The sequence below is a fragment of the Microtus ochrogaster genome, linkage group LG7_11 (genome assembly GCF_000317375.1).
Source record: "Microtus ochrogaster isolate Prairie Vole_2 linkage group LG7_11, MicOch1.0, whole genome shotgun sequence".
Classification (NCBI taxonomy): Eukaryota; Metazoa; Chordata; class Mammalia; order Rodentia; family Cricetidae; genus Microtus; species Microtus ochrogaster.
Genome location: NC_022032.1, coordinates 12,731,874 through 12,745,128, shown reverse-complemented (window position 1 = coordinate 12,745,128; position 13,255 = coordinate 12,731,874). Strand labels below are relative to the sequence as shown.

Below are 13,255 nucleotides of genomic sequence, written 5' to 3'. Positions count from 1 at the left end.
GAAAAATAGCTAAATGTGGAACATCTGCATCCTACATGATAAGAAATTATGTTTTTCCCAGAAAGGAATGTACACATTTATTCACCAAAAAATCAAGATAGGCTGATAAGATAGCATTTATGAAAACAAATGAATAAATAAGTTTTTAAAAATCTAGAAAATAACCATACTCCTATTTTCAGCAACCTAATGGGTTCCCCTACATTTTAGAAACCAATTTCATTAAATTTGGTTTAATACAGGTTTAAATTCAAAAGTTAGGAGAAAAAAGATATTGAGTAAGGGAGACCTGACTGAAAACCTCAAGAGATATTACCTCAATGGAGAATTGCAGTAAGCTATCTAAACAAGGATATGGGCTTCCCGAGGGAGAGCTGTAGTTAACGGTCTCAGCATTCATTAGCTATATACACTGTTTTCTTAGCTCTCGGGTTACATCTCAAAAAAAGGTTGCTCGCAATCTATTTCTCTTTTCTCTCTCCTTTGCTAAGAGATTAAAAGCGTGGCCAGAGAAATGCCCTAGAAGGAGTTGGAATATGAGAAGGTAAAACCAGAAATCCCAGGTTCACACAAAATGTTTAGTATATGCCTTTACCCTTTAAATAGGGTTTCTGGTAAAAGTCCTAGATATAAGGGGAAACTGCTCTTTTGTTCCTGACAGCCCAGACCCAGGTAATCACATAAAAATGATATTAATTACAACACAGCTTGGCCAATAGCTTAGTCATATTCCTGGCTAACTCTTAAATATAAATTAACCCATTTCTACTCATCTGTGTGCTGCCATGAGGCTATGACCTACTGGTAAAAATTCTGGGCATCGCCGGGCGATGGTGGCACACGCCTTTAATCCCAGCACTTGGGAGGCAGAGGCAGAGGCAGGTGGATCTCTGTGAGTTCGAGACCAGCCTGGTCTACAGAGCTAGTGCCAGGACAGGCTCCAAAGCCACAGAGAAACCCTGTCTCGAAAAACAAAAAAAAAAAAAAATTCTGGACATCTTTCTTCTTTGGCAGCTATATGGCATCTCCTTGAATCCACTGCTTGGCTGTGTTTCTCTTTTAGAGAGACTCAATTTCATGTAGCCAAGGTGGCCATGAACTCACAGAGAACCATCTGCCTCTGTCTCCAGAGGGCCTGGAGTAAAGGTGTGTGCCTCCACAGTGCAGCCTCTATGGCTAATCAGTATGGATAGTTCTGCACTCTGATCTTCAGGTAATCTTTATTTGTTAAAGAACAAGCAAAATATCACCACAGCATTATAGTCAGAAAGAGGGAGTGTTGTGGGTTAAGAGAAAAAGTTACATGAAAGTGTCTTTACTTTCTTTTAGTAGCCATTTGATATCCACTTCTGACCGGAGCTAAAATGCTGTGCCTGCTAGATTCAACTTTGGGATGTATTTTTAAGGTTAAACTTTGGGATGCATTGTTACATTTAGCAGACAGCTAACTTCCACCAACTCTAAGGAGAAACTGCTATAACATCTGAAACCTATGTAAGAGACCACTTCCCTCAGTTATCGCTTGCTTCCACTAATGTGTTTGACAGATGCATTGATGCGTGACTGTCTTTCACTCTACAGTTCTTAAAAGTTCTTATTGTCTCTTCCACAATGGAGCATGGTGCCTTCACGGTTCCCTAAAGCTATCAAATCTCAGGGAAAATCTCTCTCATATTCTTTAGAGAAAAGCTGTGTTTTGCATGCCATTAGTTATATCTCAACATAACAGAGGGCTTTCTGAAGGTTTAATTTTTCAATTATATAAAGACATAAGCAATAGACTAACCTGTCAGTGGTAGATATTTGTTGGATGATCCGCTCAAATCAACAAATCAACAAAAGTTGACACCATTTTGTCACCTGTTGATAATTCTGAAGTTAGAATAGATGACCTAGGTTATTACCTTGACTCGAAATTCTAACTTATATTTAGTATAGTCTATCTAGTTTATATTATAGTACTCTTATGTAATTATTTAAAAGGTGAATTTTCATGTTAACATATTTAACATTTACAACTGTAAACTGAGAGAAATATACAAGTTGTTCAACATAAGTATGATCTCCTTTAAAGATTCTTTGAGCTTTCTGCGTGAGATAAATGTAACAGTTTGGACTATTTCTATTCTTTAATGAAATGAATATATAGAATGGCCCTCTAATATAAAATGCATTTATTTGATTGTAAATAATATTTTCTAATATTTACTAGAAGGGGAGTACATATTTGATAGATCACCTTCCTTTTGGCTTTGACAGTATCTGATATTTTGATTAAAATGTGAATGAATTCTACTGAAAAGACAAGAAAATTGCAAGAGTTATTTAAATACCAGAAAAATTTATGTGAGATCACATTTCTCTAAATTTCAGTGTGATTCCATGATATGAGGTTCAAAATGTTCAGGTATAGCTTCTGTTTGGGGACTTTTGCATGCTTATGAGTTGAAATGTCCCATTAACTGCACTGGTATTGATCCAGATAAGAAAACAGTAATCCATATTCAATAAATTGAATAATTTACTTATGAACATGCAAGCCTACTCTGTCTGTTTTTATATCTGCTTTTACTTTAGCTCCCTGGACACTTCTTTTCACAAATCATTAAGTTTCTCAGTGTGTAGTAGCTTTTGGATTATTTAACTAACTCATCATAATAAAACAATCCATTCAGCAAAATTCTAAAAAAAAGGTACAACACAGCCGTAGCAATTTTTATTTGCTCCTTTTTATACTAATCAAATAGTATGCTGGGTATATAAGTGCATGGCTAAACATTCTGGGGAAAAATTTCAGGCATCATTACTTTTAATTTTGCTACTATACCCAAACCAAAACATTTATATAGTACAGTTGTTTTCATTACAAAAAAAAAAAACAAAATAATAAAAGCCTCCATATTGAAGGCAGTAAATGTCAGAAAAATGATAGACTCGGGGGAATGAGAGCTATTTAAGTTTATAGTAGCCAGACATGATGAAGTTTTAACTCATTCATTTCAAGGGGGGATTTCTGTTTCTACTAAACTGCTTTTGTGGCAGCTATGATCCTGTGTGGTTGAATTAAGAAGACTCCTGAGAGACAAATTCTGCCTGGCCACTGGCTGATTTGAAAAGATTCCAGAGGCAACCACAGATGCATAATAAGCTATAGACCCCTCCCGACTTCTTCAAAAGTTTCATGTCCACAAAATTCATTATCCTCACGAATATGTTTTCCTTGTGTACAAACAACTCAGTTCTCCTTGGCTCACATCCATGTGAAAGGACTGGGTTATGGTCAGAAGGTGGCCGTGCATATGAAAACCAGTAACTTTCAGACAGCTCCTCTAGATTTCTCTTTAGTTCATCTTTGGAGAGGACACTGTCCTGTCTCCCATAGTACATCTCCGAGAAAGGCAAATCAGAATCTTCTCTATCCATGACTGTATGGTAAATATGTTAGGATCAGTGATTAGGAGTTCATTGTGGCCACATCGATAGTCACTATGTTTCACTTCATCTTGGGCTGTAATAGACCTAATGTCCAAAGCTCCTCTCGCTGCTACATAACTCTTTCGATAACCGGGAGTGGGCATTAGGCAAAGAGCCTTACCGGAGCTTCATGAGTACATGTGTACTTTTACCTGTACTTCTATTTTATTGATCACATATGACAAACCCTGTAAAAGTATACAGTTCATTGAATCATATTTACAAAGCCTGTATAAGTATCATCACTATCTAATTGCAGAGCATTTTATTGCCTCCTAAAATATATGTATTATGCATTAGTGACATTTTCCCTCTGCTGTCCTCCTTGCTTTTTGGCATCTACTAATTCACTGACTCTATGAGTTTATGTATTCTCAACATTTCATAAAAACATCAAATGTGGGCTTTGAGATAAAGCATTATTTTTGTTTAGCAGGATTTTTAGGTCCTTCTATTCTTTTAGCATGAATAAGCGTGACTTTCTACTTGATTTCTGAATAAAATTAGATGATCTTGGTAAACATTTTTTATCTGTCTACATGTGGTGGGTATTTACTTATTTCTTTTTACTGACTATTATACATAATTTATGTTGTTCATATTTTTATATTTTTGCATGAAAGTGTATTTTTAATTATCTTAGTTATCTATTTAGGAGTACAATTGGTAGATGGTATATATCCTATCCACAATTGCTTCAGAAAATCCCAAGCTATTTTTCAAAGGCATTGTCAGATTCCACATCCACAACAACAATACTTGATGTTCAGGACCCATTCTTCCTACATCCTCATCAATGCTTACTACTGTTCATCTGTGATTGCTGTCTTCTCAGTGGGTATGAAGTAGCATCTCACAAAGGTCTGGCTTTACATTTCTCTAGTGACTAATAATGGTGAGATTTTTTTATTTTATTGCTTATTGGCAACTTTTATAACATCTTTGGAGAAAAGACATTTTAAAATCTGATGCCTAATTTTAATTTGGTCTCTCGTTTTATTTCTCCACACAAATTATTTTATTTTTTTTATAGTCTAAACTTTAATCATATGCTACAGCTTGCTATTGGGTTCTCCAATCCACTGTACTGTCTTGTCTTTCCTTAGTGCTCTTTGAAGCACTTTAAGCAGGTATTCCAAGCATTAAAATTTATATTTTTTTGGCTTTGTCACTGTTTTTCTAATACCAAAGAAGCCATTGATCAACAAGGTCACAGAGAAGTATATTCGAGAACCTTATATCTAAAGTTTTTATACACAGTTACTTGTTTCATTTTGAGTTAAGTTTGGTGTAAGGTCATGTGTCTACATTTTCAGAGTACTTAACTTGGAAGAAACAAAAGGCTCCTTGCTCACTGATTCTATGACAGAGCAACTTCTGATACCTTACTTTTCTGTGACTTAATTAACTTAATCTTAAAATCTCCCCTGATCTCATGTCTTCCGCGCAACTTCTTCCAGACATTTTCACTGATAATTTATATACATCTCAGTGAATTTTTAGTCACTTTAAGCACAATTTGAACAGTCCACCATCATACAAAGCACACTGGTTCTTATCCCATCACACCACAGTTAAAGAACAGGTGTGACCTCTTTTTTCTATCTGACTCTAATTTTGATTCTAATGATTCATTCTTAAAAAAAAAAAAAAGGCAACTTGCAAACACAACTGAAGTAGTCCCCTTGTTTGAAATATTCCAATAAATTTCTCAGGAGTTTTGTCTGTTTGTTTGTGGCTTATGTTTTTGCTTTTAACTCAAAGGAGAAATAAAGCAATGATTAAAAATATTTTAAATGGTTCATGGGGCCAGGGATGAGTATCATTAACATCTTGCAGAGGCTATCTAGGTGGCTGAACACCCTATAATTGACAGGGTGGTCCTACAATTAAGTCTTATCAGGTCTGAAATAGCAATATTACAAATGCTGAAAACTCCTATTTAAGTCAAAAGAAAACTTCCCAAAGGGAGCTGGAAGATGCCTATTTTTCCAATCTCACCTACCGTTTCCATCTTTCTCCCCATGCTCCACTATATATCTCTTTCTTTAGCATACGAGGTTATTTCCCGAAACACAGCCTTTAAAATTGCTTCTGACTATAAATGCAGTTTTCTTCCCGAGCTTGGCTACTTCTCCTCTCTCAGGTATGTTCAAGCACCATCTGCTTAACAAAGGGAGTCCACACCTGCAGGGAATGAAGGCTAATACAGAAGGGTGGCGCTTTAGAAGAGAGGGTTATTGAGGGATAGCATGAAGAAAATTAAAGAAAAATGAAATCTACATATAAATAGCAGAAGTTGAATGGCTGAGATTCTCATTCTCGGTGTTTCCACTCTCTCATTTTCTCATACCTTTATCCAAATCTCTTCTCAATGCTGCCTTCCCCGATGACCCCATTTTTATTAACATTTTAAGTGATCCGGCTTGATAATGGATTTCATTCTGGCATTTTCATTTATAGTTCTCATTCACTGTCCTTCTCCATTCCTGTCCTCCATCTCCATAGACCATTCTGGCTGGCCCCCTTCTCCCCAGACAGTCCTCCCTGCATGTGATCTTTGAATGGCTAATATGAAATTGGAAATCCCATACGTGAATATTAAAATGCGGTTGGGAATTGGTAGTTAGACATGGAAGAATGTTAGGAAGAAGAGTGAGGGTTCTATTGAAATGAAAAGATAATATTTGAAGAGTGGCCGCAGCTGTGAGGGTTTTTATGCAGTGTGTGCAACATGAAGAGGGGGTACTGCAGGTAATATTTGAAGAAGAGGTTTCATACTAGTAAAAGAATAGAATAAGCACAGAGATTACTTTCATAAATTTTTATCTTCAGGCAACTATTCTTATTGGTGATCAGATATAAATAGCCAATCCATCAAGGACAAAGAGAATAGAATCAAACAATAAGTCATGAGATAAAGGAGACTTTTTAATAAAGAATATGCAGGTATGGGTGAAAGAGGATCATTTCATAAACATTGACTTCCCCAGTGATAATAGCAGAAGATGTGGATAAGAAGGTTTCTGATTTTGAGCTGAAGGGTTAAGTAGGAGAAAAGATTTGGGGGAACAAACTGGCATCAGTCAGAGCAGTTACCTGATGTCATTGGTCTGCTGTGAACAGCTTTAAGCTAGGAGTCAAAAGTCGCAAGTACGAGTGATTAGAAGGGAGGAAAAGTGGTGGTGTCTATTCTAGGTGTTCTTCACTGTTATAAGAAGCATCCTAGCACTGTATTAATGATTGAAAGTGAAGGTGTTACTGGTCTTAGAATGAGGCTACTTCTAAGCTCTACCATACCCCTTTCCCTTACTCTGCATAGAAGCTTAGGCACAAGTACAATGCAGAATGCTTCTACTTTAGATCCAAGACTGACTGGAACTGTGCTGACCCTATCCCCGAGTATTGAAAGACTGTAGCAGAGTGCCTCTTTCTACATTCAGAGCTTGAAAGCTCAGCCTCTAAATTATGTATGCTTTTTACACTACTGCAGAATTAGAATATCAAGAAGTGAACTATCATAAAGAGAGGATCATTTATATAATAAAAAATGTGAAACTCTTAGCCTGTGGAGAAAGAAGGAACAAAAGGCAAGGTTACATTTAAAAAAATACAGAGAGCAAGGAGACCATTGTTCTCCCCACCCAAAATACCTTAGCAATGATGGTGAAAGGAGATGTTGCAGTGTGAGCAAATTCATGAGTTGGTCCAAAGCAGGTGAGCAATAGGAGGAAGAAACAGATGATTGCCAAAGAAGTGGCCTATTTGCCACAGACCCATTGATGAACTTGGACTACATCTTTTATGGAAATGATTTTCAATGTGAGGAGTGAAACTTCTCCCTACCTCGGCATTTGGGAAAGGCTGAGGCAGTATTGTTATCTTCCCTCTACAATGAAAATAGAAAGTTTTGGTTTAACTTCAAGAAAACAACATCCCCTACATCTTTATGCTCCAAACAAGAGTTAGATTTTCCACATAAGTAATCACAAAGCCTCACTAATTTTCCTATGCTGTTATTTAAGTTGTTTTGTGTTGATTTCTATTACTTGAATGCCATGAAAGGAAAGATGTAGAGTTTGATTATCAGTTAAACTGTCATCCAAGTTGAAAATGCAGTGAAAGGGAAGGCTTGCGAGCCACTTACAATGCTCAAACTAAACAAACAAGACAAGTTAAGTAACTAAATGTTGCCTTTATACATCACATTAATCTTGCCCTCTAGACAAAGAAATATTATTATCAGTGATTATTCCAATACTCAGATTAGCATTGCTCATAATTCTACTATGTCTTTATAAAGAACATGACCTGTTGTCGAGAATATTGACTAAATGCACTTACAGTAAGCATCCCATGTCAGTAAAAAGGTCACAAAGGACTTTTTGTATTTTTATTCACTGGCACAAGAGTGTTTTATAGCAAATGAAAACTTTTGTCTTCTCAGCATCCATAAAACAAAGTCATTGTTGAAATTCTTTTATGAATAGAGTGGCACTATTTTGTGAATATAAAGATGTGGTGTAATGTGGTATATTGTGGTATGATGTCACTCCTGACAGTGTCATCTTTCTTTTGATAGTATTAGCTGTTTGAAAACTTTTCCTTAAGCCAGATTAGATTCACATATTTTTCTATGATGCAGACAATTGCCTCTGAGGCCTTGGGACACTTGTCTGTACGCACTTTTTTTCTGAGCCTCACATTTTATAGATTCTAAAGGAAGATTCATACTCACTCAACCACAGAAGAAATATACTTAACCATTTATATGTTGTATTTTAAATTCCCAAAAGGTAAGAGAAGGACATCTATCATTATGATCAGCAGGAACTCTCTTCACAAACCACACAAGTGCATGGCATTATCAAGATCTATGGAGGCAATCGTCCAAGAAAGAAAGCATTAAAGTTATGTGCAGAGACAGGGCACCCCAGAAGCCAGCATTATTTTAATCAGGCAGAATGAAAAATGATTTATATCGATGCATTTTTATAGAGCACTAGTTAGCAATTTGTTGTTTAGTATCAATTCACCATGTAAAGTACGTTAGGAAGTACGTATCTCAACAGAATGCTATGTCACCTATTTTCTCTACAGTTTCTGTGGAAGAGAATCTGTAGAAGAAATATTCAGAATTGAAACTGTGCAGGATTTAAAACACAGTTTTAAAGAAAGCAGAGCATACTCGGTAACAAAGCAAACTTCCACAGTTAAAGAAAGCAGAGCATGTAATATTAAAAGTCACCTGAAACTAAGCTATTGGTAAGGTATTGAGACCCATGTAGACAGCTTTAAAGATGTTCTGAGAAATTGATAAATAAAAGCGTCCTTAAGTCAATAGAAGTAATTGCAAAGACTTGCCTGTGGGCTGTGACATTTCTAAGGAACTAGACATAATTGAATTCTAGTTCTTGTATTTTTTCTAGTGATAATGGCTAAGTTATTAAGAGAAGAATTCTGTTTGGGGAGATAAAACAAAAATTATCCATACAACTCAAAGCTCATTATAGCATTGAACTAAAGAATTTTAAGGGATCAACAAATCAATAGAGAAGTTGATGCCACTCAGCTTCAGAAGCACATGTATGGGTTTTATGTAGTTTTTCTTGTCCCTTTTTTTTTTTCCTTCAAAGTGCCTCAGTGTTTTTGATGGGTTTTGTCCATTAATAAAATAAATGTGATGTTTCCTCCTTTTTCTGTTTTATCTCATGGAAGTTTAAGGTCATATAGAAGAATTTCTCTTTGGAATGCCAATTCACAAAAAAAAGACATGGGAACTTATTATTAATTATGAAAGCTCAGTCTATAACATAGGATTTTCCAACTAGCTCTTATAACTAGCTCTTAAAATAATCTATTCATATTAATCTATATTTTTCCTCATCACTTTTTACCCCTTTTTCATCACTCACTTCCTGTTCCCTCCTTGTGTTCTGTGGCTTCTCTCCCATGACTAGATTCATGTCCTCTCCTTCTCTCTCTAAGTTCTACCTAACCTCTTCCTGACTGTCTATTGGCCATTCAGCTTTTGATTAAACCTATCAGAAGGCACCATAGCAAAGACACATTTTTACAGTATCTTTGATTTATATCAATGCATTTTATAGAGCATTAGTTAGCAATTTGTTGTTTAGTATCAATTCACCTTGTAAAGTACGTTAGTAACTATGTATCTCAACAGAATGCTATGTCACCTATTTTCTTTACAATTTCTGTGGAAGAGAATCTGTGAAAGAAATATTCAGAACTGAAACTGTGCTGGATTTATTATCCTAAATATTCTTTAAGGACTAAAACTTTACATTACCTTTTCAAATGGGCTGCATAGGCACAATACCTTAAACAAGAATAGAAATATATACACAATAGCAAACATAACCTTAAATTTGTATCAGTATACAAAGGTTCATACAAATGTAAAATATTTGAGACTAGTTTTTCTTCAAAAGCAGACTCAACAGCCCATCCCTTTATTCCAAAATTTCTATACTATTCCCCTATTTTCCCTTCAGAAAGACATCCGCGAATCTTGTCTCCTTGGTTTACCATGACCAAAAACAACTTGTCGTCAACACTCCTAAATGATTACAAACATTCATAATCTATCAAACAGCCAAAAGCCTCCCTGCCCATCTCTTGGGAATGTGGACATCATTTTCTCTATTCTTTCTTTTGTATGGGAGCAATAGCATCTTTAGGGGATCCTGAGAAATTTAGGATAATGGTCAAGTTCTGGGAGAGCTAATTATAACATTTGTTGCCCAGTCTCTGTGCAATGGGAAAACTTGAGTCTTATCAACAATCCTGGCTGAAATAGTCAGTGAGGCTGGACCATCTCCGTCAGCAGCCTTGAAACCCTTCTGGATGCAGAACTCTAAGGAAACTGTAACAGCGACACTCTGAGAGGCTGTATCACCTGGGCTACCTGTTTTCAGTGGTATCTCATTATTTGCTCTGAAAACACAATCTTGATTGGATTCCTTGATTGCTTCAATGTTTAGAGTCACCAGGTTTGATCTGGTATAAGTGAAAGATCTAATTAATAACAATATTGATTATGAAAGCTCAACCTATAGCTTAGATTTGTCCAATTATCTCCTATAACTTAAATTAACCATTTATATTAATCTCCATTTTGCCTTGTGGTTTTTGTGTGTCTTCCATCTTCCATCTCCTGTTGCCTCCCCCTGTTCTCTGTCATCTTTTCTGTGCTTAGATTCATATCCTCTCCTTTTCTCTCTACCAAGAAGTCTTGGCTAACCTATTCATCTAAGTTATTGGCCATTTAGCTCTTTGTTAGACCAGTCAGAAGATGTTATGGCCGAGACACATCTTCACAGTGTGCAAAAAGAATATTCCACAACAAGGTAGCACCTTGTTTGCTTTTGTCCTTTCTTGGACAATTTTTAGTTTGTAGCTAGGGGGTTAAAAGGGCTGCCTGTGATGGGCAGACAGCCCAAGTTATGCAGTAGGAACTGCTATGGTGCCGCAGTTTATTACCCAGTGCCACAAAGAGGAGCACCAGAGGCTCAAAGGCGGTGCATCTTAATACTGAATCCTACTTCTCCCTTCAGACTGAACTAGAGCAACCACCTGTCTCTTGATTCTCTCTCTCTGGCATGACTTATTTATCTTAAATTATTTCTACTGACATGTCATCACCCAATACTAATCTCTCCGCTGGTACCATTAAATAGGCTGCTTTGTTGTGTAACCAACCTCTGGGAAATGGTTTTGTCCTTTGAAAATGTCGTCCCATCTTTCTTTGAAATTATAAGCACACCCTAGTATTGAATTTTTTCACTGTTCATGCCTCACTCCCAGATTTATCCATGTCCAGTCATAGCACAATCTCATGCTTTTTATCATTTTTCTTCCTCTTTAACTGAAACATATGTTGAGTGGTTTCATTATGCAATGTCACAAGTTATACACACAGGTGTATATTTCTATATAGATAATAAAATCTATTTCTCTGAACTCCGTGTCTGACATAATAACACAATGCTATTCATCACTCCCATGAGCTCCCTTGCTGTCCTATTTGCTTCTTTTTCTAGAAGAGAATGATTTTCTCAACTTTGTCTTGCAAAATAGTTTTTGAAAAATTTGATCTCACACACTGCTACTTATAAACAATCTGTTTCGCAATCTTTCTTCAGTAGACTAGATGAAATTGTATTATGTTCCATACAGTTTTCTGAGGATTGCTTCTATCTCAATATGATATTGGCACTTATACTTGTAATACATTGCCTTTCATTGATGGATGAGATTACAACACGTGACTGCACATCACGAATTACCTATGAATCTCTCTGTTGATGTGGATGGAGTTGTTTTCTTCCTTCTCATTTTGATTAAGACTACTATGAAAATCTTATACATGTCTCCTGGCAAACACATGGTTTTGTGTAAGGTTGCTTGCTGAAGAGTAGGAAAACTGATGGCTTTAGGATATGAGGATGTCTAAATTAAAAGAAAATGATAAATTATTTTTACAACCTATTTTACAAATTTGCACAACAGCCATGGTTTTTTTCCCTTTTACTTTTTTGGCCATTCCCCTTATTTTTTTTTTTTCTCTCTATTCCACTATATCCTTCAACTTCCCAAATCTCCTGGGAGAATTGCATTTTTAATTTCTTTGCATTAGGACTCTGCATGAATATCAAAGCAGGTCTACGATGTCTCCAGACAAATCAGCTGTCTTTCTGCTTCCTATAGTGTCTCCCATAATGTACATCTATACAGTAGATGTAAATTCCTTTTCTTTTCTTTCCACTGTAGATCAGATACAGAAAAATGCATTTTTAATGAATCATTTTATTTACTCTGATCTTCCTTCTTGCCAACTTCAAAACTTAAATTCTGTGATGAGCTGACTCCTGCCTCACTCTATATGATTTCCACTACATAACTTGGTGGGGGCTCTAATCCAAGTATGTTCATTCCTAAGCAAATTGTTTGCTCTCCAAAAATGTTTAAGTCGTATTTAGTAGCAAGTTCTTGCATTTTAAAAATCCATGGACATGCTTAGGGAACATAAAAGTATTATAAAACTTAGTGTGTCTGCAGGCCAGTGTAATAATACTAAGAGCAAAGAACTTGTCCCTTATTCAGTTCTGTCAAGAATGAGCCCTTTAATAGGTTATCTAATACCAAGTGGTCAAGCCTACAGTCATATACACATGATAAACACTAAACAGATTCAGAATGCTCTATTTATGTATTCATAAATTTATATGCTATATATGTATGTGTTTATTTATATATTTTATATGAAAAAAGAAAAGAGGTCTGGAATTATAGAGGAAGTGGGGAAGCACAGGAGGGGTTGGAGGAAGGAAAAGAGAAAGTTATATTTAAAATTTTTTTGTTGCTGTTGTTGTTTAAAAAAGGAGGCACAGAATTAATTACCTTTAAGATACAAAAATCTTTCTTTTTATATTTTTATTACTTAAAACAATGAGATCCTTAGTTCCAAATTAAAATCTGTATTTTTAAATAATGTCTTTCAAATACACTAAAACCAAGGGAATGTGACCCTTATCTGGATACATGGCATAGTCTCCAGTTATACAGCAAACAGTAGATCAACAAATAACAAGATTTTCTTTGGTTCTGCTCAACCAATGGTTAGTATTCAAGAAAGCCACAAAACACTCTAGAATTATTTTTACTTATGAATGATTTGTACGGTTTGCCTCAGTGATCTGAGGGGCTTTCAGTAGAGAAAATGTGTGCACATTTGCCTCTGTGTGAATGCATGACCGCG

The 13,255-nt window shown here is 35.9% G+C and overlaps 1 non-coding gene across 1 annotated transcript; it reads right to left on the bottom strand.

The window, feature by feature from the left end:
• Positions 1–10,886: 10,886 nt before the first annotated feature.
• LOC113457830 lies at positions 10,887–11,019 on the bottom strand. Its single transcript, XR_003378314.1, has one exon. It is a non-coding gene; the product is annotated as a small nucleolar RNA SNORA76 (small nucleolar RNA).
• Between the last annotated feature and the right edge of the window lie 2,236 nt (positions 11,020–13,255).